This window comes from Odontesthes bonariensis, chromosome 11 (assembly GCF_027942865.1).
Source record: "Odontesthes bonariensis isolate fOdoBon6 chromosome 11, fOdoBon6.hap1, whole genome shotgun sequence".
Lineage (NCBI taxonomy): Eukaryota > Metazoa > Chordata > Actinopteri > Atheriniformes > Atherinopsidae > Odontesthes > Odontesthes bonariensis.
Genome location: NC_134516.1, coordinates 32483467 through 32508967, shown reverse-complemented (window position 1 = coordinate 32508967; position 25501 = coordinate 32483467). Strand labels below are relative to the sequence as shown.

Here is a 25501-nt window from a genome sequence, read left to right as displayed (position 1 = left end):
TTCCAGGATTAAAGGACTTCCTTCCCTGGTTACCTGTCAGATTTTATTACTCATTTTAAAAGCTTTGAATAGTTGGACGGTTGCCTCTGTCTATGAGCTGTGAACTCCTTACTCCCCTGATTGCTGCTCACACGGCCCACTGTTTAATATAACTGAGCTGTTCATTAGATGGAAATGAATCCCTGCATACTCCTAAAAATCACTTTATTTTGAGGCTTTTTCTTCAAATTAAAACCCCACTTTCATAATTACTCGGGACTCTTAGTAAAATGCAAATAAAACCAGAAAGATATGATCTTAGAACTATTAAAAAGTTCTATCTATTTAGAAATAGTGCAAGTTCGGTGCCATCTGTTGGTTTCCTTAGCGAGGAAATAGTTTTTGAATTGCTCTGTATTAATGAATTGGATTCATTCTGAATTGAATGAATTGGATTATAATTATAATGAATTGAACTCCAATTGGCTTGAATTGGACTTTATTATTGAAGTGCCCTGAGATGACATTTATTGTAATTGTAATAGTTTATTTTGGCAACATTTGAAACAAACTGACATTATTCTGTCTTGGAAAACACTGCTGGTGGAAAACATGATACTGGCTGCTGAAAAACTGGCAGAAGTGGACCTTCCAACGTGACAGTGACAGGAAGTAATCAGCTGAAGTCGTCCAGAGATTAACAGAGAACACAAATCAACATTCTGGAATCCGGACTTCACTTCCATCCAGAATCTGTGGTTGGAACCACAGACCAGAAGAGACAGAACAGAAGCCTTCACAAAGCTGTGATGTCATCACTGTAGTGACATCACAATCGATGTCATCTCTGATCTTGTTTGACATCACAAAGTTTATACGGGCCAGACATTTTCACTGCTTTTTCACAGCTGGTCAGGAGTTTATCTGAAGAAACACGTCCAGTTTTTGAAGCAGATTTGAAAGTCACAGCAAACGGTTTTCACATCGCCTAAAAAACACTTAATTACTATCTTAAATAATCATTTTAACAAGCACTTAGAAACAACGCTTACTTACTATATTAAAAAAATGTGATGTTAAGTACTCATAAACAACAAGCAAAATGAGTCAAACCAAGAAACCATCTCCTCCACTTCAGTGGTGTGACATGGCAGACGACGATTTGCCCGAGGGTTTCTACACGTGTCCCATTACTTTTGGCAGTAAGGAAAGTTATGAGGAACCCAGCAACTGTTGGAAAAAGAACAACCCCAGGCCTCTGCTGCAGCTGGGACTCCTCACTCAGAGGATGTCCAGCTCCTGCAGGATCATCTCCAGGCCTCCGTAGTTCCTCCAGTCAAGTGGAAGTTTCCAGTTTCACAAACCGAGGGGATTCCCTCTAACGCCTCTGCTGCCGACCGAGATTATGGATCAGAGAAATGACAGAACTCTTACCGACAGAAGAATGACAGGATCAGCTATTTATAGCATGGGATGGATATTCTGAGGACAAAGCTGCTGAAGAAACATTTCTTTCTGACAGGAGAAAAAGACAGAAGAGTGGCAGCAGAGAGCGGCTGCTCCATGACTGAGGAAAAACTAAAGAAGGTGCAAAACTGTTTGACGTGTGAGCGGCATCTCCGTCAAAAGTGTGAGCAGGAGCTCAAGCAGTGCAACCGAGTCCCTGCAGGATTGTGTGAAACTCTGAAAGCAGCAGCAGCAGAAAGTGAATATCAGTCAGTTCTGAAAGAGGCAGAGAGCTGGAAAGAGCAACTGAAAGAAAAGAGCCACGTTGGTGGAGCGGAACTCTCTCTTAGATTAGCCAGAACTATCGAGAAAAGCCAGGCTTTCTGCGAATCCAGCTTCGTGGAACACCCCTCAGGACTTCCAAAACTTCCAGACTTCTGAACTGGGTTTCAGTTCCTGCTCTTTATTCCTTCATCAGTTTTATGAACCATGTGGCGCTGTGGCTTAGTTGGTCAAAGTGCCTGTCTAGTAAACAGGAGATCCTGGGTTCAAATCCCAGCAGTGCCTGTGGACCTTTAGTGCTAGCTATGACTTAGCATGAGAAACTGGTTATTAGCAGGGTTCTACTGAATGCTTTGCATTGTTGCTTTTCATCAAATGATGGACCTTTAATTGAGCATCATGGTTATTATGAGTCTGTTCTTTGGTCAGACTTGATAAAAATGTTTTTTAGAAGTCCCAGTTAGTTTTGGGAGAGTCTCTGGCGCTCATTTCCTGAAATGGATCCAGTTCCTGCTCTTTATTCTTTCATCAGTTTTATGAACCATGTGGCGCTGTGGCTTAGTTGGTCAAAGTGCCTGTCTAGTAAACAGGAGATCCTGGGTTCAAATCCCAGCAGTGCCTGTAGGATTTATTATCAGCTTTCTACTAAATGCTTCTCACTGGTCCACTTAATGAAATTGTGTATAAATAGCACACAGCTTTTAAAGTCTCATTTATGCCTTTTTTATACTTTCAGAGTGTAATTTTCCTCCGTTCACATAACACATCAAATGGTTAGGGTACAGTACGGTGGAGGTTCTCCTCCTGTCACACTACATAACATCAAAATGAACGTACAAACCGTGAAAGAGTCAGAGTTAGAGTAAAAGCTGAGGGCAGGACGTCATTTCCTTGAAATATGTAGCGGAAAATAATACGCAAAAGCATAAAAAAGCCTTGTAAAAACACAGTAAATGACTTGGCGTGTAATAAGTACACCGCTTCATGAGATCTGGCTGTAACTGGTGAAAGTTGAAAACCCAACAATATCTGCAAAATATGATGAAGTTTTGAACCAATTGGAGGCACTTCTACTCATGGCTTTAACTATTCTTGAGGTACAGAATTACAAACAACTTCGGAAATGGATCCAGTTTCTGCTCTTTATTCTTTCATCAGTTTTGTGAACCATGTGGCGCTGTGGCTTAGTTGGTCAAAGTGCCTGCCTTGTAAACAGGAGATCCTGGGTTCAAATCCTTGCAGTGCCTTAAGCTGTTATTTTGTACGTCAACATGGGGCCATAACTGTTTTCAGGAGTGCTGGGCTTCCAAAACAGTCTGTACTTGGAGGCACTTTATCTCATGGCTTTAATCAGTGCTTCTCAAAGTGTGGGGCCCAGCTGTTCACCTGGGGCCCGTTACACAAAAGTACGATAAGTGATTAAGCCGGGATATGTTGGCTATCCTGGATCAACTTATCCGTGATCCGGTTGCAAAAAAGTAGGATAAGGGAAGTGGGATATGTTCAGACCTAAGTTACCATGGAGATTTATTCTGTGAAGCTAGCCTGCTCCAGACCAGGCTAAGTTCCAGGATCTATTTAATCTCATTCCTTATCTCAGTCAGCGGTCGCCACAATTGGAAACCAATATTTATTCCACTGCCTAGAACATATTGTTAAAACATTTAACTATACCCACTATCATTATTGAAACATTTGTGATCATTAATTACAATCATTTTAGATAACTGATGATTTTAGATGAACCACTAGATAATTTAGTTTCCCACAGACTACACATAAAGTACATCACCATATAAATATAAATACACATTAGAGAGTACCATGATGTTCCTTTATTGAACAAGGATGAATCAAAGCAAGTAAACCATCAACTCCTTTCAAAACTGAAGTCACACAGTGCTCTACAAGACAAAAAGCACAGAATCAAAGCATGCAGTTTGAGACAAACTGTTTGTAAAAATGGTAATACAAATAAAATTGCCTTGCCTATACAGCACAAAAATCTTCTGCCATTGCAGGCCCAACTTAAATAAACATGCAATATTAATTAAAATAATTTAACACATATTGGTCTCTGACCAGCCGACCACAGTCGTCATCCGGGAAGATGGCAGGAATGTCCCGGTCTATGAGAGCTGGCACTCTGGGGGCCCTCTCCTTTCTCAGGCAGGCCACATTGTGGAGGACAGCACAGGCCACAATGATATCACATGCCCTGTCTGGGCTGACTCTCAGGTGGGTCAGACACTGAAAGCGTGCCTTCAGTAGGCCAAATGTCATTTCTATCCGGGCCCTTGTTCTGGCATAGGCATGGTTGTATGCCAGTTGTGCCTCCAGAGGGTCTGCAAATGGAGTGAGCAGAAAAGGCTGGCAGGCATACCCTCTGTCACCCAGCAATACACCCAGGAATTCACCTGTGAATACAAAATGTTACCATCCCAACCTCATAAGTAGTGACATTCTTAACACACCCATGATGTTAAAAGTGGTTATCAATAGAGGTTCTGTGGCTCACCTTGTGATAGGCGCCGATAGATCTCTGAGTTCCGAAACACTCAGGAGTCGTGGACCGAGCCGGGCCACTTTGCCACAACATTACTGATCAAATAGTTAGCATTGCAGACTATCTGAAATGATAAGATGTTAAACCAATTAATGCACATCACAGGCAATGTACAGTGTTCATTAATTTACTTTATCAAAAGTCATGTTCACCTGTACATTGATGCTGTGGAAGTTTTTCCTTTTCACAAAATCCCCCTCATGGCCACCTGAGGGGGATTTTATTTTGATGTGTGTGCAGTCCACTGCACCAATGACATTGGGCAAACCTGTAATACGATGCAATGAGTATCTTACTCTGAATGTTAACATTGTAATTGTAACTGTAATTTAAAAAAAAAAAAAATTCTTACCTGCAATCCTATAGAACTTGATGTCACAGAGTCTTCTATGCCCAGGGAAGGAGATGAAGATGCTTGCAAGTCCTTTAATTGCGTTTTTTATTTCACTGCTAAAACAGTACAGGCAATGTGTGGGCAGGCACATTCTTAATAAAAAGTTGCTGCCATGTCCATTTTGGTTGCTTGCTTGCGCTTGACTCAGAGCGCGGATCTCGAAAACACATGAGAAGCTATACAGAATCATACGCGGCGTACAGCACAGCTCTATGCCAATTACGCACACAGGCTCCACACCTCCACACGCATCGCGTCTGCAATCATAACTCATCAGGGGAAAATCACATTTTGCCAATATTTTAGAGACCCCCCAACATTTCCCAAATCATGTTTTCAGGGGGGTCTCTTGTCAGTTTCAGGGGGTCTCGGATCCCCCGAGTCCCCCGTAGTTCGAACACTGCTTAATTGTGATAATTTCAGTGGAGTGGTGAGTGTGATTTGTGCACTACTTACGCATTCAGGCGGTCAGCAATGGTTTTCCACGCTTGCTCCCTTTGTTTTTTGACTGTGGCAGTATTTCCTTTTTGTTTTATTTTCTCCGTCACCTCTTCATATGCTTCCATTAATAATTATTGCTCCGCTGGGGAGAAATACACTGCCCTTGTTGCCATGGTGAATCAGTGAATCTATGATCGATCGTGGGGTCTATTTAAGAAAGCCGTGTGCAGCAATTATCCAGGATCGCTTTCAGCTGGCTTAATGAATCCGTGTCTGCTCATCCTGGATTGGCCTTAGTGCAACCAACTAAGCCTGGGCGCCCATGTTTTGGATTCCTTGAACCTGGCTAAGTAAATCATCCTGGATGTCTAAATCCTACTTTTGTGCAACGGGCCCCTGCACAGATTGATCTCTGAAGACACAACTCCTTCCTCTCACATATTTCGAAGACTGACCATTTCTAACAAACAAACAAAAAAGCTTTTTCTTGATCGCCATAACTTAGGTCTCTCTCAGGAGTTGAAGTCCTTCATGAAAATGATGAGTTGTAACCGTTGAATGTCAAAGGTGAACACGAGTGTATGTGGTTGTCGTGGCCGAGAGGTTAAGGCGATGGATTTGAAATCCATTGGGGTCTCCCCGCGTAGGTTCGTGTCCTGCCGACAACGATAACATTATTGACTTAGGGTTGCGAAAGTTAACCTGGAAAGAAGCACAAGTTCCTTAGACTATTTAATTAAACAAAACAGAGGGCAGATGTGTCTTTGATCACATGAACTTCTGCACAGATTGATCTCTGAAGACACAACTCCTTCCTCTCACCCATTTTGAAAGATTGACCATTTCTAACAAACAAACAAAAAAGCTTTTTCTTGATCGCCATAACTTAGGTCTCTCTCAGGAGTTGAAGTCCTTCATGAAAATGATGAGTTGTAACCGTTGAATGTCAAAGGTGAACACGAGTGTATGTGGTTGTCGTGGCCGAGAGGTTAAGGCGATGGATTTGAAATCCATTGGGGTCTCCCCGCGTAGGTTCGTGTCCTGCCGACAACGATAACATTATTGACTTAGGGTTGCGAAAGTTAACCTGGAAAGAAGCACAAGTTCCTTGGGCCATTTGATGAAACAAAACAGAGGGCAGATGTGTCTTTGATCACATGAACTTCTGCACAGATTGATCTCTGAAGACACAACTCCTTCCTCTCACCCATTTTGAAAGATTGACCATTTCTAACAAACAAACAAAAAAGCTTTTTCTTGATCGCCATAACTTAGGTCTGTCTCAGGAGTTGAAGTCCTTCATGAAAATGATGATTTGTAACCGTTGAATGTAAAAGTTGAACATACATGTATGTCGTTGTCGTGGCCGAGAGGTTAAGGCGATGGATTAGAAATCCATTGGGGTCTCCCCGCGTAGGTTCAAATCCTGCCGACAACGATAACATTATTGACTCAGGGTTGCTGAATGTTAACCTGGAAAGAAGCACAAGTTCCTTGGACCATTTGATTAAACAAAACCAAGGCTAGATCACATGTTGATCACATGAACTCCTGCACAGATTGATCTCTGAAGACACAACTCCTTCCTCTGACCCATTTTGAAAGATTGACCATTTCTAACAAACAAACAAAAAAGCTTTTTCTTGATCGCCATAACTTAGGTCTGTCTCAGGAGTTGAATTCCTTCATGAAAATGATGATTTGTAACCGTTGAATGTCAATGATGAACATACATGTATGTTGTTGTCGTGGCCGAGAGGTTAAGGTGATGGATTAGAAATCCATTGGGGTCTCCCCGCGTAGGTTCAAATCCTGCCGACAACGATAACTTTACTGACTCAGGGTTGCGAAAAGTTTACCTGGAAAGAAGCACAAGTTCCTTGGACTATTTGATGAAACAAAACAAAGACCAGATAACATGTTGATCACATGAACTCCTGCACAGATTGATCTCTGAAGACACAGCTCCTTCCTCTGACCCATTTTGAAAGATTGACCATTTCTAACAAACAAAAAAAAAAGCTTTTTCTTGATCGCCATAACTTAGGTCTGTCTCAGGAGTTGAAGTCCTTCATGAAAATGATGATTTGTAACCGTTGAATGTAAAAGTTGAACATACATGTATGTCGTTGTCGTGGCCGAGAGGTTAAGGCGATGGATTAGAAATCCATTGGGGTCTCCCCGCGCAGGTTCAAATCCTGCCGACAACGATAACATTATTGACTCAGGGTTGCTGAATGTTAACCTGGAAAGAAGCACAAGTTCCTTGGACCATTTGATTAAACAAAACCAAGGCTAGATCACATGTTGATCACATGAACTCCTGCACAGATTGATCTCTGAAGACACAGCTTCTTCCTCTGACCCATTTTGAAAGATTGACCATTTCTAACAAACAAACAAAAAAGCTTTTTCTTGATCGCCATATCTTAGGTCTGTCTCAGGAGTTGAATTCCTTCATGAAAATGATGATTTGTAACCGTTGAATGTCAATGATGAACATACATGTATGTCGTTGTCGTGGCCGAGAGGTTAAGGCGATGGATTAGAAATCCATTGGGGTCTCCCCGCGCAGGTTCGAGTCCTGCCGACAACGATAACATTATTGACTCAAGGTTATTGAAAATTAACCTGGAAAGAAGCACAAGTTCCTTGGACCATTTGATTAAACAAAACAAAGGCCAGATCACATGTTGATCACATGAGCTCTTGCACAGATTGATCTCTGAAGACACAGCTCCTTCCTCTGACCCATTTTGAAAGATTGACCATTTCTAACAAACAAACAAAAAAGCTTTTTCTTGATCGCCATAACTTAGGTCTGTCTCAGGAGTTGAATTCCTTCATGAAAATGATGATTTGTAACCGTTTAATGTCAAAGGTGAACACTCATGTATGTCTTTGTCGTGGCCGAGAGGTTAAGGCGATGGCTTAGAAGTTCATTGGGGTCTCCCCGCGTAAGTTCGAGTCCTGCCGACAACGATAACACTATTGACTCAGGGTTGCGAAAAGTTAACTTCAGACTTTTGCTGCACAACGCCTCTTGGTGTAAAATGCAGTGAAAGTTCCAGAATACCTGGTCTGGGTTAGCCTCTCGTACCTTTTCTCTCAACTTGACGACAACTCCGGCCTTTCTTCCTACCATGGAATGTGCACCATCCGTAGCCACACAAAATAAGAATTTGAGAAGATATACAATTAAAACGAACCTTCACATGTCTCTCGGCATTTCGAGAAAGCCGCTTGCTGTTTTTGGAGGGATGAGGCTAGCTCGTTTAGCTTTTGTGTCCTACGTTGCCCTGTGTAGTCGTTGTACTTCTCCTGATGGGTCTCGTAATGTCGTCTGATGTTGTACTCCTTTGGCACAGCCACTTGTTGCGAACAAATTAAACACACTGGTTTGCCCCTCACTTCCCAAAAGAAATACTTTTCTTTCCATTTCTCCTGAAAGATTCTACATTCAGAGTCAACCTTCCGCTTTTTAGACAACATCCTTCCTGACTGATGTCGCGCGACTCGTCAGTTAGTACCTTGGACAGTGCACGCGCTGCCGGTCTCTGTTGCAGCGCGTGCACTGGTCTCTGTCCAAGGTACTGAGACCGGCACGAGCGAGAGACAAACTGTTGGATTACGTGGAAATTAACTAAATGAATATTATACTTAAAACCATTAACACTCTGGGGTCTAATGCCCACCGGTGGGCATTTTTGACACATCTCCAAAAACACATCTGTAACTCTGTGAGTTTTTGTCATTCAAACATATAAGTGACACCATTAAAAACCTTGAAACTTCTAGTTTTCAAATATATATATTTTAAAAATAAATTATATAGCTGGCCCTTTTTAAAGAGAGTGAACAGAAATCTTTGGATTTTCTGTAGTCGCAGACTGCAGCAGCTTCCTCTGCCACACCTATCGCTATTCACATGTAAAGTACCAGGTGATTGAGTGGCTATTCACAGGTGAGAACACGCCCCATTCAGCCAGCATGTGGGGGAAGGCAGCAATGTCCTGCCAGTGACAGACAATTATCACATGGAGAGTGACAGGGGGGTGGGGGGAATCAGGGGTGTTACACACCCATCTAATTAGTATTCAACTGACAGGGACACTGCCTGGAGTTACAAAAACTTTTTTAGAGTTTTTGTGAAAACAACAAAACATTTCTGACTGCACTTTTTACTTTTATGCAGCCAACACTTTTGTTTACAAGGTTCAACCTTCAAAAGTCTTGGCTAGATTTATTTATAGTGCGTTTTCTTGCACTGTTTGAAGACCTCTAAAACTTGTTTTTTTGTACAGTTGTGTTTCCCCTCAATTGAAATAAAACTTGTTTGTATTACATTCATTTCACTCTCATATTGTTTTTTGTTAGGCTTTTCAGAATATAACCATATGTGTCACTTTTGCATAGATGTTTACAGTTAGTTGAAATACTTGAAAATGTCAAGGTGATGACAACTGCCTCAAAGTCTCTGAAAAGGCCTTAGACTCCAGGGGGTTAAGGATCAAAAAACAAAAGTAGATTTAAATTTGTTGATAATAGTATTATTTATTTAAAAAAAAAAAAAAACTTCTAAAACACTGATGTAACCGGGCCGGTTGTGATGTCCGTTCGGGCCGGTTCCGGCCCGCGGGCCGTTATCAGTGCCATAGACCAATTCTAACTTGTTTAAAGAGGTAAAATATGTCTCCTTTAATACTCATAAAAGCTGCCATTTTCGCTCAGAAGCTAGGGATTCGCCAAAGTCCGTTTCACACCATAGCATCAGAAAATCTTTTGAAAACCTGCAAAAATGTACTTTACATGTCAAGAATAGCAGATGAGGCTCCCCTCCTATCCATAATTATGAATATGTTGATGTTGCTATCATTAACGTGCAGTCATACATCTTCACACAAGGATGAAATAAATAAAGGAGGAACAAGTAATGTTTCCGCCCAGTTTGGAACTGAGGACCTTTCGCGTGTGAGGCGAATGTGATAACCACTACACTACGGAACCTGAAGCCATGCCTATTTACTAGTGTTCCGGAAGCCAAAGAATGAGGTAAGTTTTCCCAAATTTTGTTAATAGCGGACAGAGATTGTGGAGTTGCAACAAATTGAGTCAGAAGTGGGATTGTAACACACTCCTCTGGGAGAGCATGGATAAATAGAAGCATCGTAAATGAATATGCAAGAAGAAACCAAAAAAGATTCAACTAGCAACACAGAGGTGTGACATCACATGCCACAGATCCTCTCAGCTGGAATCGTGCACTCTGGTGTCCTTTCACAACTGACTAGCCTACTCAACTCATCTTCTTTCCAGAACACAACCATGACAGCACACACCTGAAGGTTCCACCGAGATTTGAACTCGGATCACTGGATTCAAAGTCCAGAGTGCTGACCTTTACACCATGGAACCCCTTCCACAGTCAATTTACGCTCTCAGTCATGCAAATGCTTGACAATGAAATGGTTTTAGCAACGTGTTTTTTTTTTTTGTCAATTTTTCAGTGATACTCTTACAGCTTGTATTCTCAGAATTGGAACGACAGTCAAGCAACACATTCTGTATCTTCTTCAATGGTCAAAGGTTAGAAGCCGCCTGTCAAGCGGAGGAACAGGGTTCGATTCCTTGATGGAAGGTTGCCATGTGATTGCTGCTGCTTGTGCATTTTTGTTTGTGTGTTTGTTCTCTGCTTGTCTGCTTACAGGTGCTCCTGGTGCCTCTAAGGCTGGATGCCGCAAAAAAGCCTTGGATTGTCTTCAGTTTTGTTTTTACAGGTGTAGCAGCTGGTTGTCTGATTTTTCATTGTTTTCTATGTTTGTCTCTTCATATTTCTGTTCCTTTTTTTCCTTCTTCACTCTCCCTCTCTCTCTGTCCCCCGGTCCGGTTCGGCACTATCACACTATCACATCATGTTAAGTATTGTAACAAAAATAAATAAATAAAAATAAGGAGTTGATGGGCATCAAGGGGAGCTTTACATTCATAAAGCTTCCCTTGGCATTGCAAATGTGTTTGGCATAAACGGTATTCAGATTACAATTCTGCTGCCATAATGCTGGACAGGACAAGGAAAAAAAAAAAAAGAAGTGAGTGCTCATCAAACACAGCTCCAAAGCAGTCCCCAGGTCAGAGCCAGCCTTCTTTAGCAGTTTGCTCAGTTTCTTTGAGTCGCTGGCTCTGATGCTGCTGCCACAGCAGATGCTGCTGAAGAAAGATGCACTCTGCACCACAGACTTATAAGAGATATGCAACAGGTAAACTCCCAGGTGTTCCTCAGCCACCTCTTCTCCTGGGATGGAGACGCTGTTTGGCTTATTGGTGCTCCTCCTAAAATCAGCAGCTGAGGTGATTATTCCCACACCAGGCCACACAGTGGCTGCCCACCTCCCTGCCTCTTGTCCTTCCTTCCCTGGTTACCTGTCAGATTTTAAAAAAAAACTGACATTATTCTGTCTTGGGAAACACTGCTGGTGGAAAACATGATACTGGCTGCTGAAAAACTGGCAGAAGTGGACCTTCCAACGTGACAGTGACAGGAAGTAATCAGCTGAAGTCGTCCAGAGATTAACAGAGAACACAAATCAACATTCTGGAATCCGGACTTCACTTCCATCCAGAATCTGTGGTTGGAACCACAGATCAGAAGAGACAGAACAGAAGCCTTCACAAAGCTGTGATGTCATCACTGTAGTGACATCACAATCGATGTCATCTCTGATCTTGTTTGACATCACAAAGTTTCTTTTCCTCAGATGTTTTAAGGACACACTGCAGAGCAAGAGGCTGGAGCAGATTCTGGCAGGCGCTGACGCTCAGAACTGTGACAGCGACACAAAGGAAGCTCATTTAGAAACACCTCCTGGGACGTCTGAGGAGAGCCCATCTGCACCTGTTCAAAACGTGGCAAAGAAAGCCCTCAAAGTGTGCCCCGTTAGCTCTAAAGCATTTGATTGTGTCAGAACACTGAACAGACACACACAGTGCCACACGGACGATCGGCCCTATCACTGCATCCACTGCAACAAGCATTTTAAACACATGCACGGCTGAAAAGACACCAGATTTACGCCATTTGCCAGAAGAAGAGCACCCGTTTCTTTTAGAGAAAAGAGTCAAGAGCAGAAGTGAGCGGCACCGACCACCAACAGGGGTCGTCGCTGAAGATACCCGTGTGGTGCTCAAACTGCGGCAAACACTTCCAGTACGCGTCCGCCCTGAAGGAGCACCAGGAGAACCTCGTGGAAATGAGGGACCTCATGAAATGTGACGACTGCGGGAAGGAATTCAAGAGCATGACGATGCTCAACGTGCACCAGAGGATTCACGAGCCGCTGTACTGAGTTACATTCATCAGCCGCTTCAGTCAGATTGCCAAACACCTTATTGTCCTTTATGAAACACTTAGGTTGATCTGGTGATAAGGCTTATTCACCATTACATTATGTAGGATGTTCCATGGGCGCTTCATATTATTTTGATTTATTTGTAACATTTTATCATAATGTTGCTTCTTTGCTTGCCTCAACATGTTGCTCAGCCTGTTTTTGTGCATCTCAGCGTTTTTCAGCAACCTCTGTTCTAGTTTTGATGAAGTCTCCATAAAGTTTATTTTTCTTCTCACATGCATTTTTTAATGCCTTTGTTATCCCAGGTTTCTCAGCATAACTATGCTTATGTGAACATAAACCTGTTGGACCGTGTTTATCACAGAGAGATAAATAACAGTTGAAGAATGAATTGTCTGCAGTGTTTACTTCATCTGTATGAAACTCATTCCACTCTTGTTTTAAAGCTCATTTCTGAAGCATTAATTGCTTTAACAGTCCTTACCCTTTCATATCTACGCTTTTCTGTTTTCTTCCTCTGTAGTTGATCATTAAATGTTGCAAATACAGCTAAATGATCACTTACATCACTTATTACCAAACCACTATTTAAACCAGTGTCCAAGGAATGTGTAAAAATGTTGTCAGTTAATGTTGCACTATCTGTGACTGCTCTGCTCGGCTTTGTGATCAGTGGATACAAGCCTCTACCGTATAACGCAGCCAAGAAATCACAAGTTTGTTTAGGAGTATGTACCTTTAAGAGGTCCATGTTGAAATCACCACAGATCACAAGTGTTTTATTATCTGCTATAATTGTCTGTTTCAACGCTTCAGTCTTGTGCCTCTTGTTTAAAACTTAATAACAATTGCAGGCTTGGATTTGTTATCCTTTCATGCAAAAGTGCAGCAAGCTGATATCTGTTGATTTTCAAGATGAATGTTCTCACTTGCCTTGAAGTGAACCACTTGTTCATTTACATCCTCCACTCAACAGTGTTGGTCTAGTTACTTTTAAAAAGTAATTAGCTTAATTACTAGTTACTGCTCCCGAAAAGTAATTGAGTTAGTAACTCAGTTACCACATTGTAAAAGTAATTTGTTACTCAGCAAAGTAACTCTGGCGTTATTTTTTGTGTTCTATAACATCTTTAACATCAAATATGTTTATATTAACTGATTGTTCATAAGGCACTTTATCTGGAGAGTGGGTGGCTCTGGTCTTATCTGGCTCTTTGCTAGAGGCCTTTTAGGCCAGAGGATGTGAGCTCTTAGGATTACCATGACCTGGATGAGTGAGAATCTTCACCAACATGCTGTGTGTGCTGATGCTAACTGTAAAGATGTGAAGCTCAGACAGGAGAGCTGCTTGTTGTATGAGAACACAGTGTGTGTCTTATATGAAGGTGGAAGCCTGGCTCAAATATAGAAATCATTTCTTTGTATGTTACTGATTTAAATGTGTCCTCTCAGTGGCTGTGAAGTACTGTCAGTAATACTGAGCGGGACTCTGCATTGATGGAGATGTGTCTCCCTCTGGTGGCGAATAGAGGAACTGCATGATGTCAGTTAATGAGAAGCGTTCAACTAAAGGAGGAAGTGAAAGTCTGCCAGTGGTTCCTGCAGAATCCTGACTCTCTGGATGGTTTCCTGCCATGAAAAAGCTCCGTCTGCAGAAGACGAGCAGAACGGAGCCAGCGGGCCTGATGCTGCAGATGTGCTGAACACCACAGATGCAATGGTTGGGACAAAGATGGTTGGAGAGAAGACACAGAGGAGTGAAGGCCAGCTGTAGAGAGAAAAGCACCTCCAGGTCTGCTGTCTGATGCTGATATCAGTGAAAATGGGCTTCTTCTTCTCCTGTCTGATGATGTGCTCAGTAATTTCAGTGATGCATCCCTCAGGTTCAGGCTTGGTTGGTCTGGTGAACACCTTTACTTTCTCTCACAGCCTGCTGTGTTTTTCACTGACTGATTTCATCTGAGTTATGAAGGCAAAACAGGAAACTATGAAAAGATGAGAAAAACATCTGGATTGGACTGATGTGTGTGTCCCGTTACTTTAGAAAGCCTGAACTTATAAAGGTTCCTATGGTGACCATGTGTTCTGATAGTGTTGTATGAGTTTTATAAACTCTGAGGTGTCAAACAGAAGCTGTGCACATTACAAGTGTCGCTGCTGCCTCCAGAACCACTTCCGCTACACCGGCTTCAGGAGCCAGTAGGAACTTTGTCCGTCTCTGACATCATAAGTAATAACCAATGGGAGAGCAGCTGAGCGTTTGGCACAAGCCCCGCCCCCTCACTGTCTGCTTCTGCCAGGCTGAAGCACAGAGATAAATCCTCGTTCCCTCTGTTAAAGACACCTTTATGCCCACTGAATACAGTCTGAGGAGAACTCTGAAATGTTTCAGCTCACAGGAAAGTTGTCCACAAGAACAAACACAAGAGGCTCCATGTTTTTAAGCGTAATTTTCTTTCTGAGGTTTCACTCCTCAACCCCAAAAAACTGATTCAACACGCCTAAAAAGACATGTATTTCGCACCTCCAAAATGAAGCGTCGTTCCAGATCAAATCCCACCTCTCTCCATCTGTGGCGAGATAAACAATAAACTCATTTGAATCCAAATAAGCTGTCCTTGGAGCAGGAAAATAACATTAGTCTCCATGTGCAGCCGGCTGCAACACCTGCTGCAGAAATATTCAATAACTCCGCTCTAACGTGTCTTAATGCCACTAAAATCACTGCAGACATCAACGGCCTCCTGTTGGTTCCACAAACACAGCTTGTGCTTAATTTGGTGCGTGTGAATGTGAGTATGTTGTTCTGAACAATTGACCAACATCTGTATTACAGACTGTGGTGTCACCTCAGGAGACTCTGATATCCTGCTGCTTATACTACAACAGGTGCCTCATGTACAAAGACTTGCGTGGATTTCCTACTGAAACATGGCGTACGCTCAAACCCAAATGCCCTCCAACGTCGGATGTACGAATCTGTGCGCACGCATTAATCCAAGCACATTTCGTTTGTACATCCCAATCAACGTAGACATGAGCGCACATGTCGGAGCAGCCGACTCCTCCCTGTCCACGCCCCTACTTAAATACGCAAATCATATTTAAATGAGCCCTGCACCTGCTGTGTACGGTCAGAAAATAAAGAAAAAAGACTGAATAAGACGGGAAAAAAGAAGAACTTCACAGAAAGTGAGATGTCGGTGCTACTTTCTGAAGTGGAGACCCGAAAAAATGTGTTGTTTGACACGCTGTCCTCCGGCATAAGCAGCAAACTAAGAGGAGTGGGTGGGAGAGCCTGAGGCTATCAGTGCTGGGGGGTCTGAGAAGCCTCACAAGCAGAGGTGAAGAAGAAGTGGTCCAACATTAAGGTGGATGTGAAGCGGAGACTGGCTGCCCACCGCTGCAGTGTGGCCAAAACAGGCGGGTGGGGGGGTGACCGACTGAACAGAGAATCGGTGCAACTATGGGTGACACTGCTCTTTGCCCACAGAGACGATCAGGAGCTTGTTAGAAAGGTCTTAAGCTGAAGTTTAACCAGCAAAAAACAGCAAGAAACTAACTTTGACCACCGACTGATGCTGTGAAGACCGGATAGAAATTGGGGGCGCACATACTCAATGCACGTCACGGGAATAATATTAGGACCATTACAAGAATAAAGTTACTCAACAAGAAGCCAGCCATCACGCACAGTGCCACCCTGTAGTCTGTTCCCAACATGCTGTTACTCAGAATGTATGAATCGTGCGTTGAACCAGGCCACCTCGCCACAATGTTAGTTAATTGCATTTACACATCACATATGATCTGTACATCGATACAATGAAAATGTTTCCTGTTAACATACAAATTCATCAAGTGATTGTGCTTTTATAGCAATGTGTGCGCAGTCGATAGCTCCGATTACAAAACTGGCTCTCGCTTCAAATTGAGCTTTAATGTTGGCCTGTTGGGAATTTGATATACGTGGCTGAGATGCGAATAATTCTGTCCCACACAGCTGGCATGGCTCGGCTCAGGGTAGACTGGCACAGTCCCAATCGGTTGGCCAGCTCCCTCTGGAATGCTCTGGTTGGAACCCCAGTGTGCACATCACCTGTGGGCACAGGCAGCGCATGGCTCCTCGCTGTGTTGCGCTCCAACGCCGGCCGCAGCTCTGCGCACAGTTCAGGAGGATTTCCCTCAAAACGGCTAATGAGTAATCAGTCGCCATCATATGCCAGCTAATCCTCTGTTGTAGTGAACACACGCTCTCTTCGAATTGCACCATTTGCAAAGTCTTCTGATACTGCTAAAGCAGCCATTGTTTTTAATGGTATGCATTGCCCCACTTTGCGCTGCTTTTAAATGTGTAATTGCAGACACATGGGTGTGTTAATTGTTTATCAGTATTAATTGTTCATGTATCTCAAATGTGCACATAACTGTCTGAGGACTAATTGTTTTCACATTTATTTATTATAACAGTTTCCCAAAATCACCTTAGGTGTCGCCAAATAATCAACAGCTGCAGAAAAGTGCGTACGCCAGCCCTGAAGTTAGCGTTAGCGATCACAAACAAACTGACCAACAGAAGATGGAAAACAACTAGAGCTGTTAAATTACCACCAAAATGGATACAACTCCACAGAATATGTCCAAAATGAGGGACCAGATGCAAACGGGACGATGAAACAAATCCAAAGAAAACTAAATTAAACACAAAATAGTCAAAAATGGAAGAAAAATAAGCATCAAAAGTCACAATGTCACGTCAAGTGATGGAAAGAATCTGAGATCGACACAGACACAAAAACAAAGAAAAGTAAAAACAGCATGTATTATATCTTCATGTTTTTACCTGTTTTTGTGTCTTTCAGTCTGAGTGTCATTTGCAACAGTAAACAGTGAGTTTGTACTGCTTGTATGTTCTGGAAAAACTCACCTAGTTCTGAGTTAATACCAACTGGTCCCCCTCCTTATAGATGTCTTCCTCCCAATGCATGTGTGCAGCAGCTTACTCAAGGACAGCAGAGAAGCTCTGACCCTGCAACAACAACCCCTTATTCTCGAGGTTTTTCCACGACTAAAGGTCTGATCGGGCCTCATCCAAAACCTGGGACAGTGGTGGCTTGTTGAATTAAGTGGTAGTGAACTCGCGCCTTCTGATGCTCCATCAATAAAGACAGAGAAAACTTTTACATTGATGTGCAAGTCCTAGGTCAGCATCAACTGTGTCTTGCTGGGATCTCTCATTGTCATGTCAACAATGGAGGACAGTGATTTTGATATGATGTCAAACCAAGAATAGCAGCACACAATCCCAAAACCTCCTGCCACCCTGTGCACATGAGAACTATGTCATCAGTTTTTAAGCTCTTGACCCTTTTTGGAAATGTCCATAATGGTCATTTTCAGGGGCCAAAACCTACATTTAAATGCAGCCAAAAGACGTGTGGTGTAAAGATTTTGGGGTGTAAATTTCCGATACTTTCCTAAGTGGCACCTAATAAGTGCTGTAAATCACATCGTTTTGTTCTGTTTGGACAGCCGGTTCGGCCATGGATGCATGTTAGTGCATGTCAGTCCTTACCAATCAGTCTGGGACAAGCAAACACGCAGAATTTCTTCCTCTAAATTTTAATTCATAAAAATACACAAAAGCAATGTCCATGAAGTGGAACAAGAAAGTCTACTTCTGTGTTTTGCTCACCGTTATCCACTTTTTTTTGAGAACATGGTGGAAAGTCCTGTTAAGTTTGGGTGCGATTCTGAACAGACTCCTTCAGCGATTGAAGACATTTCCTGGACTGTCTTCCAAAGAATAAGAAATGATCTCAAATAGTGGTGTGGATACCTCAGTAGGACATGCACTTCAACTTTATGCACATTCTTTGGCGAAAATGGTGGAAAGTGCTTTGAAGTTGGGGTGTGATTCTTAACTGACTGCTTCAATTATTGGACAAGTTTCCAGGACCGTCAACAAAATAGTAGGAAACTCTTGAAAATTCATGTGGATTCCTCAGTAGGACATGCACTTCTACTTTATGCACATTTTTTGGAGAAAATGGTGGAAAGTGCATGAGGTTGGGGTGGGATTCTTGCCTCACTGTATGATGAATCCAGACTCTTAAATCTTTCTACAGTATGGGGAGCCAATTTACAATCCACCCACTTTTTCTGTCTCTTACACTTGATACCAGACTATACATTTGGTTTTGTCTTGTTTTGAAGTACGTGTGATGGAACTCCAACTGGAGGCTTCCTTTGTCAAACAAGTTTCATGGAGCAAACCTGCAGAAAGCTGATTGATCACTCATCAACACCTAACTGCCCTCATGTCTGCATTCATTCCAAAACGATTCTTCTTTGAATGGTTGTTTAATGGCCCATTGCCTGGACCATAGAAACCTTGTGGAAAAGGAAGGTGGAGTTTGTTGGAACCACAAACACTGAGCATATAAACTGGGCAACTCTGTTCAACACACTCATCCAGTTGGAAACGCAACGTGGAGGACACAAGAAAGCATCAACTGGAGCGAGGAGAAATTGATGTAAGAAAAAAATCGGATTCATTGTCTGTGCTGACTCGTGTTTGAGTTCAGGAAGTGCTTCTGGTTGGGGCGATTGTACACGACAAATGCTATTGACTGTAACTGAAGCTAGCAGATGAGTGTATCACATGGAGACCACCTCAAACAGACACACTGATGGTTCTTGATTTCATAAGTGCTTCTCTTTTGGGGTTGTTTCGCTTGTGAAATTTTCTTCAATAAGACATGACTGTTCTTTCCTGAATGTGTCCCCAACATTACCTTAACACAGGCACTGACTACATTTCTTCAAAAAGTAAGTGCTACTTGTTGGGGTAATCTTGCAGACGGCTCTCATTTAAAGATCCTACTACAAAATATGAACTATAGCTAAAAATCTATTTGCAAGTGTGATGGGGTGCACTAGGTCATTTCCTGAACACACTCCTGTGTTCAGGCCACTCCCTTCCCCTGATTAGGCTGAGGGCATTTAAAGCACCTGTGGCCTCCTGACTTTCTTTGTCTGCCTCTTTCTCATCTGGCTGTTGCTGGTCTGGGTTTCCTCTCCCTTTTGGCCTAGTCTTACAGGTGTCTGCATCTAGGTAGGAAGAAAGATATATATATGAACTGTGTGTTACAAGAAAGTGGTACTAATTTGAATTTTCCTTTTTCTTATAGTTGGAAGCACACCTTGCAGTGGCTTAGCCTGTGCACCTTTTTATCTAGGTTGTCGGCTGCTGTTTTGCCTGGGTTTTAGCTTGCTTTTAAGATTATTTCGGACCAACTGGCGTTTTTAACTGTTTAATATTGTGTTTTTCTCTTTTCTTTTAGTGGCATTAGTCGGCTTTAGCGGAGGCTAGGCACGGTAGTGTGGTTCCCCTTCACAAGTTTGTAGTGTTAAAGTTCACTGGGACACAGTTTGCAGTGCTGCACCATTTTGTTATGATTGCTGAGAGCACGCGTGGTGAGTAAGTTGTTGCACTCCTGGAACACACCCTTCGGTAGGCTGCCTCCCTATAGCTGGCTTCTGTTCACCCCTTTTGTTAATTTCAGCATAAATGTTTATTCTTTTGTTAAAGAATAAATTTTGGTGCTTGTAAAATATTTTTTTAATAAATGTTATATTTTCATAAGTTGAGTTATTTTGTGCCATTAATTCCTTTTCTTTTCAGATCTTCCTTTAGTAATTATTTTGATTGAAATTAATAAACATCTTATTTTGGAACCACGTTTCTGTCCTGTATATTTGGGTACTGAACTTGTGTTGTCCGCTTGTTGTAAGAGATTTCCTGGGGTGAAATCCCCCAGGTGGCGTTGTCCTTCACCTCCCCTCGCCACATTCTGGCGTTGTCGGCAGGACCCCTGTAAAAACAGAGACGTGGGTTCCTAGTTGTGTTTTTTTCGTTCACCAGTTGGTTCATTTGGTGTAGCTTTTATAGATGAATGTGTAGTATTTGCATAGTATATTGTAGTAGTGTGTGACAGGCAAAACAGCAGCTGCTTCTGTAACCATCTAGAACTTCAAGCAAAAGGCCTTGGCTAACCTCTCTTGTTTCCTTCATCATGGAGGAGCTAAATCAGCTGAAAGACTTGGTGGCCCAACTGCAGGCGGAGAACCGGTTGCTGCGAGAGCAGGATGAAGCCCCAGGAACCAGTGCTGCATCAAATGACTCTGCTGCTCCTCCCCCATCCTCTAGTGCCCCAGTAGTGGAACGACTGTTTTATGTTCCTCGAGACAGAAAGTGTCCGATGTTTAGAGGAAGGACTGGTTTAAGCATCAATGAGTGGGCAGAGGAAATTCAAGCATGTATGCGTGCCCGCCACCTGTCTAGGGCTGATCAAGCACTGTTTATTTATGATCATCTGGAAAGTGAGGCGAGAGAGGAGATAAGATATCGCCCTAGGGAAGAAAGGAGCGATCCAGAGAAAATTCTTGTTATCCTTCAGGAGTTGTATGGGTGTTCTAAATCCTATATCTCATTGCAGGAGGATTTCTTCTCCAGAAAGCAGCAGGACGATGAGACTTTACAGGAGTTTTCCCATGCTCTGATGTGTCTGATGGACAAAGTTGTGACAAATGCTCCCCATGGCTTTCCCAATTCCCATATGTTAATGCGTGACCAATTTGTTGAACATGTGTGTGATTGTGCCCTACGTAGGGAATTAAAGCAGTTTGTCCGACGCCATCCCGAAGTCACTCTACTCGAGGTTCGTAGCGAGGCCATCAGGTGGGAGCGGGAGGGGATGCCAGGAGGTGTCAAGGGTAGGAGCCACTCTGTTTCATCTGCGGCAGGCTTTCAGTTTGCAGTGGCAGGAGGTCCACATTCAGGGTCAAGTAATTTAGACACGAGGTCTGAATTGGCAGAGTTAAAGCAGATGTTAAAACAGCAACAGGAACAGCTGAATCAGCTCAGTAGTAGTTTCCTTGCACTCAAACACGCTCCGAAGCCACCTTTTCGCCCTGCTAAACAGTCTATTATTTGTAGAAGGTGCCAGAAGCCTGGACACTTTGCAAGGGAGTGTGATGGTGATAGAGTTCAGGTCGTAGCTCAGCCACCTTCTCATACAGGCACAACTCCTAGTGACAGACCATACTCCCACAATCAGCAGTCGGGAAACTTTCACCCCCTGAACTGCTGAGCCAAAGTTCAGGTGGGGGCCCAGTTGGCTCAGAGCAGGATACAGAGAACCCAGATGTTGTTGAATTGATGGCAGCTTGCCCCCACCTAACCATATCAATGGGGGGGGTTGCAGTTCCATGTTTGGTTGACACAGGATCCATGGTATCCACCATAACAGAGAGTTTCTTCATCCAAAACTTTGAGCCCTGGGGAGATGAGAAGTTGCACTCATGTCAGTGGTTACAACTTAAAGCTGCTAATGGGTTGGACATACCTTATGTTGGCTACCTTGAGCTTGATGTTGAACTTTGTGATAAGGTAATTACAAAGCGTGGCGTACTGGTGGTTAAGGACCCCGTTGGTCGGCCCTCCTCCACCCCAGGTGTTCTTGGCATGAATATAATCAAGTCATGCTATACAGAGTTGTTTGCACTTCACGGTTCTGCTCTTTTTGATTTGCCCTCTGTGTCACAGGCCCCTAGCCAACTCCAAACAGCCCTGCAGCAGTGTCACCAGGCCCAAGCCGATGCACCACCTGACCGATCGAGTCGAGTAAAGGTTAAGGGTGGGAGGGTTTTTAGAGTTCCTGGTGGTACCACGAAGCTGGTGGCAGCCACCTGCTCCCAACATTACTCTAGTGATGTCCTGTTTGAACCTTTGAGTACCGGATTGCCCGCTGGCTTACTGGCGTCCCCAGCTTTGGTCCAACTAAGCAGAGGTACCGTTTACATTCCTATCGTTAACGTTGGGGTTAATGATGCTGTGCTTTACCCACACACAGTGATAGGTACCGTGAGCCATGCCCATGTAGTAAGCCTGCCCACAGGGGTCACAGAAGGCAAGGGACAGGTCTCAGCCACAATGTCGTCCCAAATGGTTACCAACTCCATTCAAGAGAAGATCAATGCTGTCGATCTGGGCGCCCTGTCGGAGACAGATCAGAGTCAGGTTAGATCCTTATTACAGAAGCATAGTGATGTATTCTCAGCTCATGAGGGAGATTTGGGGTGTACAGATTTGATTTCACATGATATACCTCTGCTTGACGAGACACCAGTAAGACAGAGATATAGACGTATCCCCCCTTCTGAGTACGAGATGGTTAAAACCCACATCCATCAGCTTCTTGAGGCTAAGGTTATCAGGGAGAGCAGTAGCCCTTTTGCATCACCTATAGTTTTGGTCAAGAAAAAAGATGGCACCCTTCGGCTGTGCGTGGACTATAGGCTACTAAACAGCAAAACCAGAAGAGATGCCTTCCCCTTGCCACGCATCGAAGAGTCCCTTGATGCACTCTCAGGGGCTCGCTGGTTCTCTACTCTGGATTTAACCAGTGGCTACAACCAAGTGCCAGTCACAGAAAAGGATAAAATGAAAACTGCTTTCTGTACCCCGTTTGGTCTCTTTGAATGGAACAGAATGCCCTTTGGGCTTTGTAATGCTCCAAGCACTTTCCAAAGACTCATGGAGAGGATATTTGGGGCCCAACATTGCCAGTCTTTGTTGTTATATTTGGATGACGTGATTGTCTTTTCTTCATCTGTAGCCCAACATATGGAACGCCTGGACACTGTACTGGAGAGACTAAAGCAGGAGAACCTCAAGGCCAAGTTGGAGAAATGCTGCTTTTTCAAAGAGGAGGTTGGTTACTTGGGACATGTCATTTCCAAAGAAGGGGTGGCTACTGACCCTCGTAAGATCGATGTTGTTGCAAAGTGGCAACGTCCCACCAATGTAACAGAATTGCAGTCTTTTCTCGGCTTTGCTAGCTATTATCGACGATTCGTCAATGGTTTTGCTAAGCTGGCAGCCCCCCTGCACAGACTGGCTGCCGAATTGAGGAACACCAAGACCCGGAGGCAGGTGGCACAGAGGCTCAGTGCAGCGTGGACTGAGGAATGTGAACAGTGCTTTGAAGGCCTTAAACGTAAGCTTGTGGAAGCACCAGTGCTGGCGTATGCCAATTTCTCCCTGCCCTTCGTCCTCGAAGTGGATGCCAGCCACAGTGGGCTTGGAGCGGTCCTTTCTCAGGAGCAGGAAGGTAAAGTGAAACCTATTGCCTATGCTAGTCGTGGCCTTAAGCCTGCGGAACGCAATATGAACAACTATAGCTCCATGAAGCTAGAGTTTTTGGCCCTTAAATGGGCCATGACTGAAAAATTTCGGGAATACCTGTTAGGACAGAAATGCGTAGTGTACACAGATAATAACCCTCTCAGTCATCTTGCAACAGCAAAGTTGGGTGCTGTGGAGCAGCGCTGGGCCTCAGAACTTGCTAATTTTGATTATGTCATCAAGTACAGGCCTGGAAAGCGAAATGGCAATGCGGATGCCCTCTCACGGCAGTATGTCCCCAGTACGTCCACCACAGACCATCTGACTCGTGGTACCCCGCTTCCTGAGTCCATGCAGCAAGCATGTAGAGTAGTGCCTGAGGTAAAGCAAAATGCTATTTCTGCCTTCCCATGTCACTCTCCTGCTAATTTACGTGCCCTACAGGAAGCAGACCCCACCATACACCACTTCCTGGGGTTTTGGATCAGAAAGAGGGGACCCGATGCAGGCGAACGTCGCCAAATGTCCAAGGAAGCTCTTACACTGGTCAGACAGTGGGATCGGATTGTAGAGAAAGATGGTGTGCTCCATCGTAAGGTCTTCTCCCCTAATGGTGACGAGATTCTCCAACTGCTCTTGCCTTCATCCATGAAGAGCCAGGTTTTGCACCAGCTGCATCATGAGCATGGCCACCAGGGTGTGGAACGAACTGTGAGCCTAGTGTGGCAGAGATGTTACTGGCCTGGTATGCACCAAGATGTTAAGCGCTGGTGCCAAGAGTGCGAAAGATGCCAGGTAGCCAAAGACACCCAGCCATCTACCCGTACATACATGGGACACCTCCTTGCTGCACGACCAAACCAAATTCTAGCAGTAGACTTTACTGTATTAGAGCCATCCAGCAATGGGATGGAGAATGTACTTGTGATGACCGATGTTTTCTCAAAATACACTCAGGCCATCTCCACCACTGATCAACGGGCCTCCACTGTGGCTAAAGTACTGGTAAATGAGTGGTTCTCTAGGTTTGGAGTCCCCAGTCGTATTCACTCTGACCAGGGAAGAAATTTCGAGAGTATATTGGTCCAACAGTTATGCAGCTTCTATGGTATTGAAAAGTCCCATACCACCCCTTACCACCCTGCTGGGAACGGCCAATGCGAACGATTTAACCGCACCCTGCATGACCGCCTACGCACCTTGCCCACAACAAGAAAAAGGGATTGGTCATCCTACCTGCCTCAACTTGTCTTTTCATACAACACCACAGTACATCAATCAACGGGTGAGTCCCCCTTCTTTCTGATGTTTGGACAAGATCCCCTTTTACCTGTTGATTTCCTGTTAGGAAAGAACCCCGTCCCGGCCACAGGTAGTACTCACGATTGGATCCTGGAGCATCAGGCCAGGCTCCAAGTGGCATTTGAAGGGGCTTCTAAAAATCTGCAGGCTGCTGCCAACCGACGAAAGGCACGCCACGATCAGAAGGTAAAAGACGTTCTCATACCAGATGGGAAGCTGGTGTACCTCAGAGATGTGGGGCTGAGGGGCCGCCACAAAATTCAAGATGTCTGGAGCTCAGTGGTGTACAAGGTCATGAGGGCCCCCAGAGATGGTGGATCTGTGTACACCATTGCTCCAGTAGATGACCCCAGTAAGGTGAGGACTGTTCATCGCTCCCTGTTGAAAGGCCATCCTGGATATGCAGCTGAAGTCCCGGTGACCTGTCCCCCAGGAGATGTGGAACCCGCTGTTGAAGAAGATTCATTCGATGGTGACCTGTGTGTAGTAAGGCCTGAGAGCACTGTAACTCGTGCACCTGTGAATTTATGTCCCCAGACAGACGTCCTACC

The 25501-nt window shown here is 43.8% G+C and overlaps 10 non-coding genes across 10 annotated transcripts; 9 read left to right on the top strand and 1 right to left on the bottom strand.

The window, feature by feature from the left end:
• Positions 1–1918: 1918 nt before the first annotated feature.
• Positions 1919–1992, top strand: trnat-agu (transfer RNA threonine (anticodon AGU)). Its single transcript has one exon. It is a non-coding gene; the product is annotated as a tRNA-Thr (tRNA).
• Positions 1993–2254: 262 nt separating this feature from the next.
• Positions 2255–2328, top strand: trnat-agu (transfer RNA threonine (anticodon AGU)). Its single transcript has one exon. It is a non-coding gene; the product is annotated as a tRNA-Thr (tRNA).
• Positions 2329–2880: 552 nt separating this feature from the next.
• trnat-ugu (transfer RNA threonine (anticodon UGU)) lies at positions 2881–2954 on the top strand. The gene has a single exon. It is a non-coding gene; the product is annotated as a tRNA-Thr (tRNA).
• Positions 2955–5694: 2740 nt separating this feature from the next.
• Positions 5695–5776, top strand: trnas-uga (transfer RNA serine (anticodon UGA)). Its single transcript has one exon. It is a non-coding gene; the product is annotated as a tRNA-Ser (tRNA).
• Positions 5777–6079: 303 nt separating this feature from the next.
• trnas-uga (transfer RNA serine (anticodon UGA)) lies at positions 6080–6161 on the top strand. The gene has a single exon. It is a non-coding gene; the product is annotated as a tRNA-Ser (tRNA).
• Positions 6162–6464: 303 nt separating this feature from the next.
• Positions 6465–6546, top strand: trnas-aga (transfer RNA serine (anticodon AGA)). Its single transcript has one exon. It is a non-coding gene; the product is annotated as a tRNA-Ser (tRNA).
• Positions 6547–6850: 304 nt separating this feature from the next.
• Positions 6851–6932, top strand: trnas-aga (transfer RNA serine (anticodon AGA)). Its single transcript has one exon. It is a non-coding gene; the product is annotated as a tRNA-Ser (tRNA).
• A 304-nt stretch (positions 6933–7236) lies between these two features.
• trnas-aga (transfer RNA serine (anticodon AGA)) lies at positions 7237–7318 on the top strand. The gene has a single exon. It is a non-coding gene; the product is annotated as a tRNA-Ser (tRNA).
• Positions 7319–7622: 304 nt separating this feature from the next.
• Positions 7623–7704, top strand: trnas-aga (transfer RNA serine (anticodon AGA)). The gene has a single exon. It is a non-coding gene; the product is annotated as a tRNA-Ser (tRNA).
• Positions 7705–10451: 2747 nt separating this feature from the next.
• On the bottom strand, positions 10452–10523 carry trnaq-uug (transfer RNA glutamine (anticodon UUG)). Its single transcript has one exon. It is a non-coding gene; the product is annotated as a tRNA-Gln (tRNA).
• Between the last annotated feature and the right edge of the window lie 14978 nt (positions 10524–25501).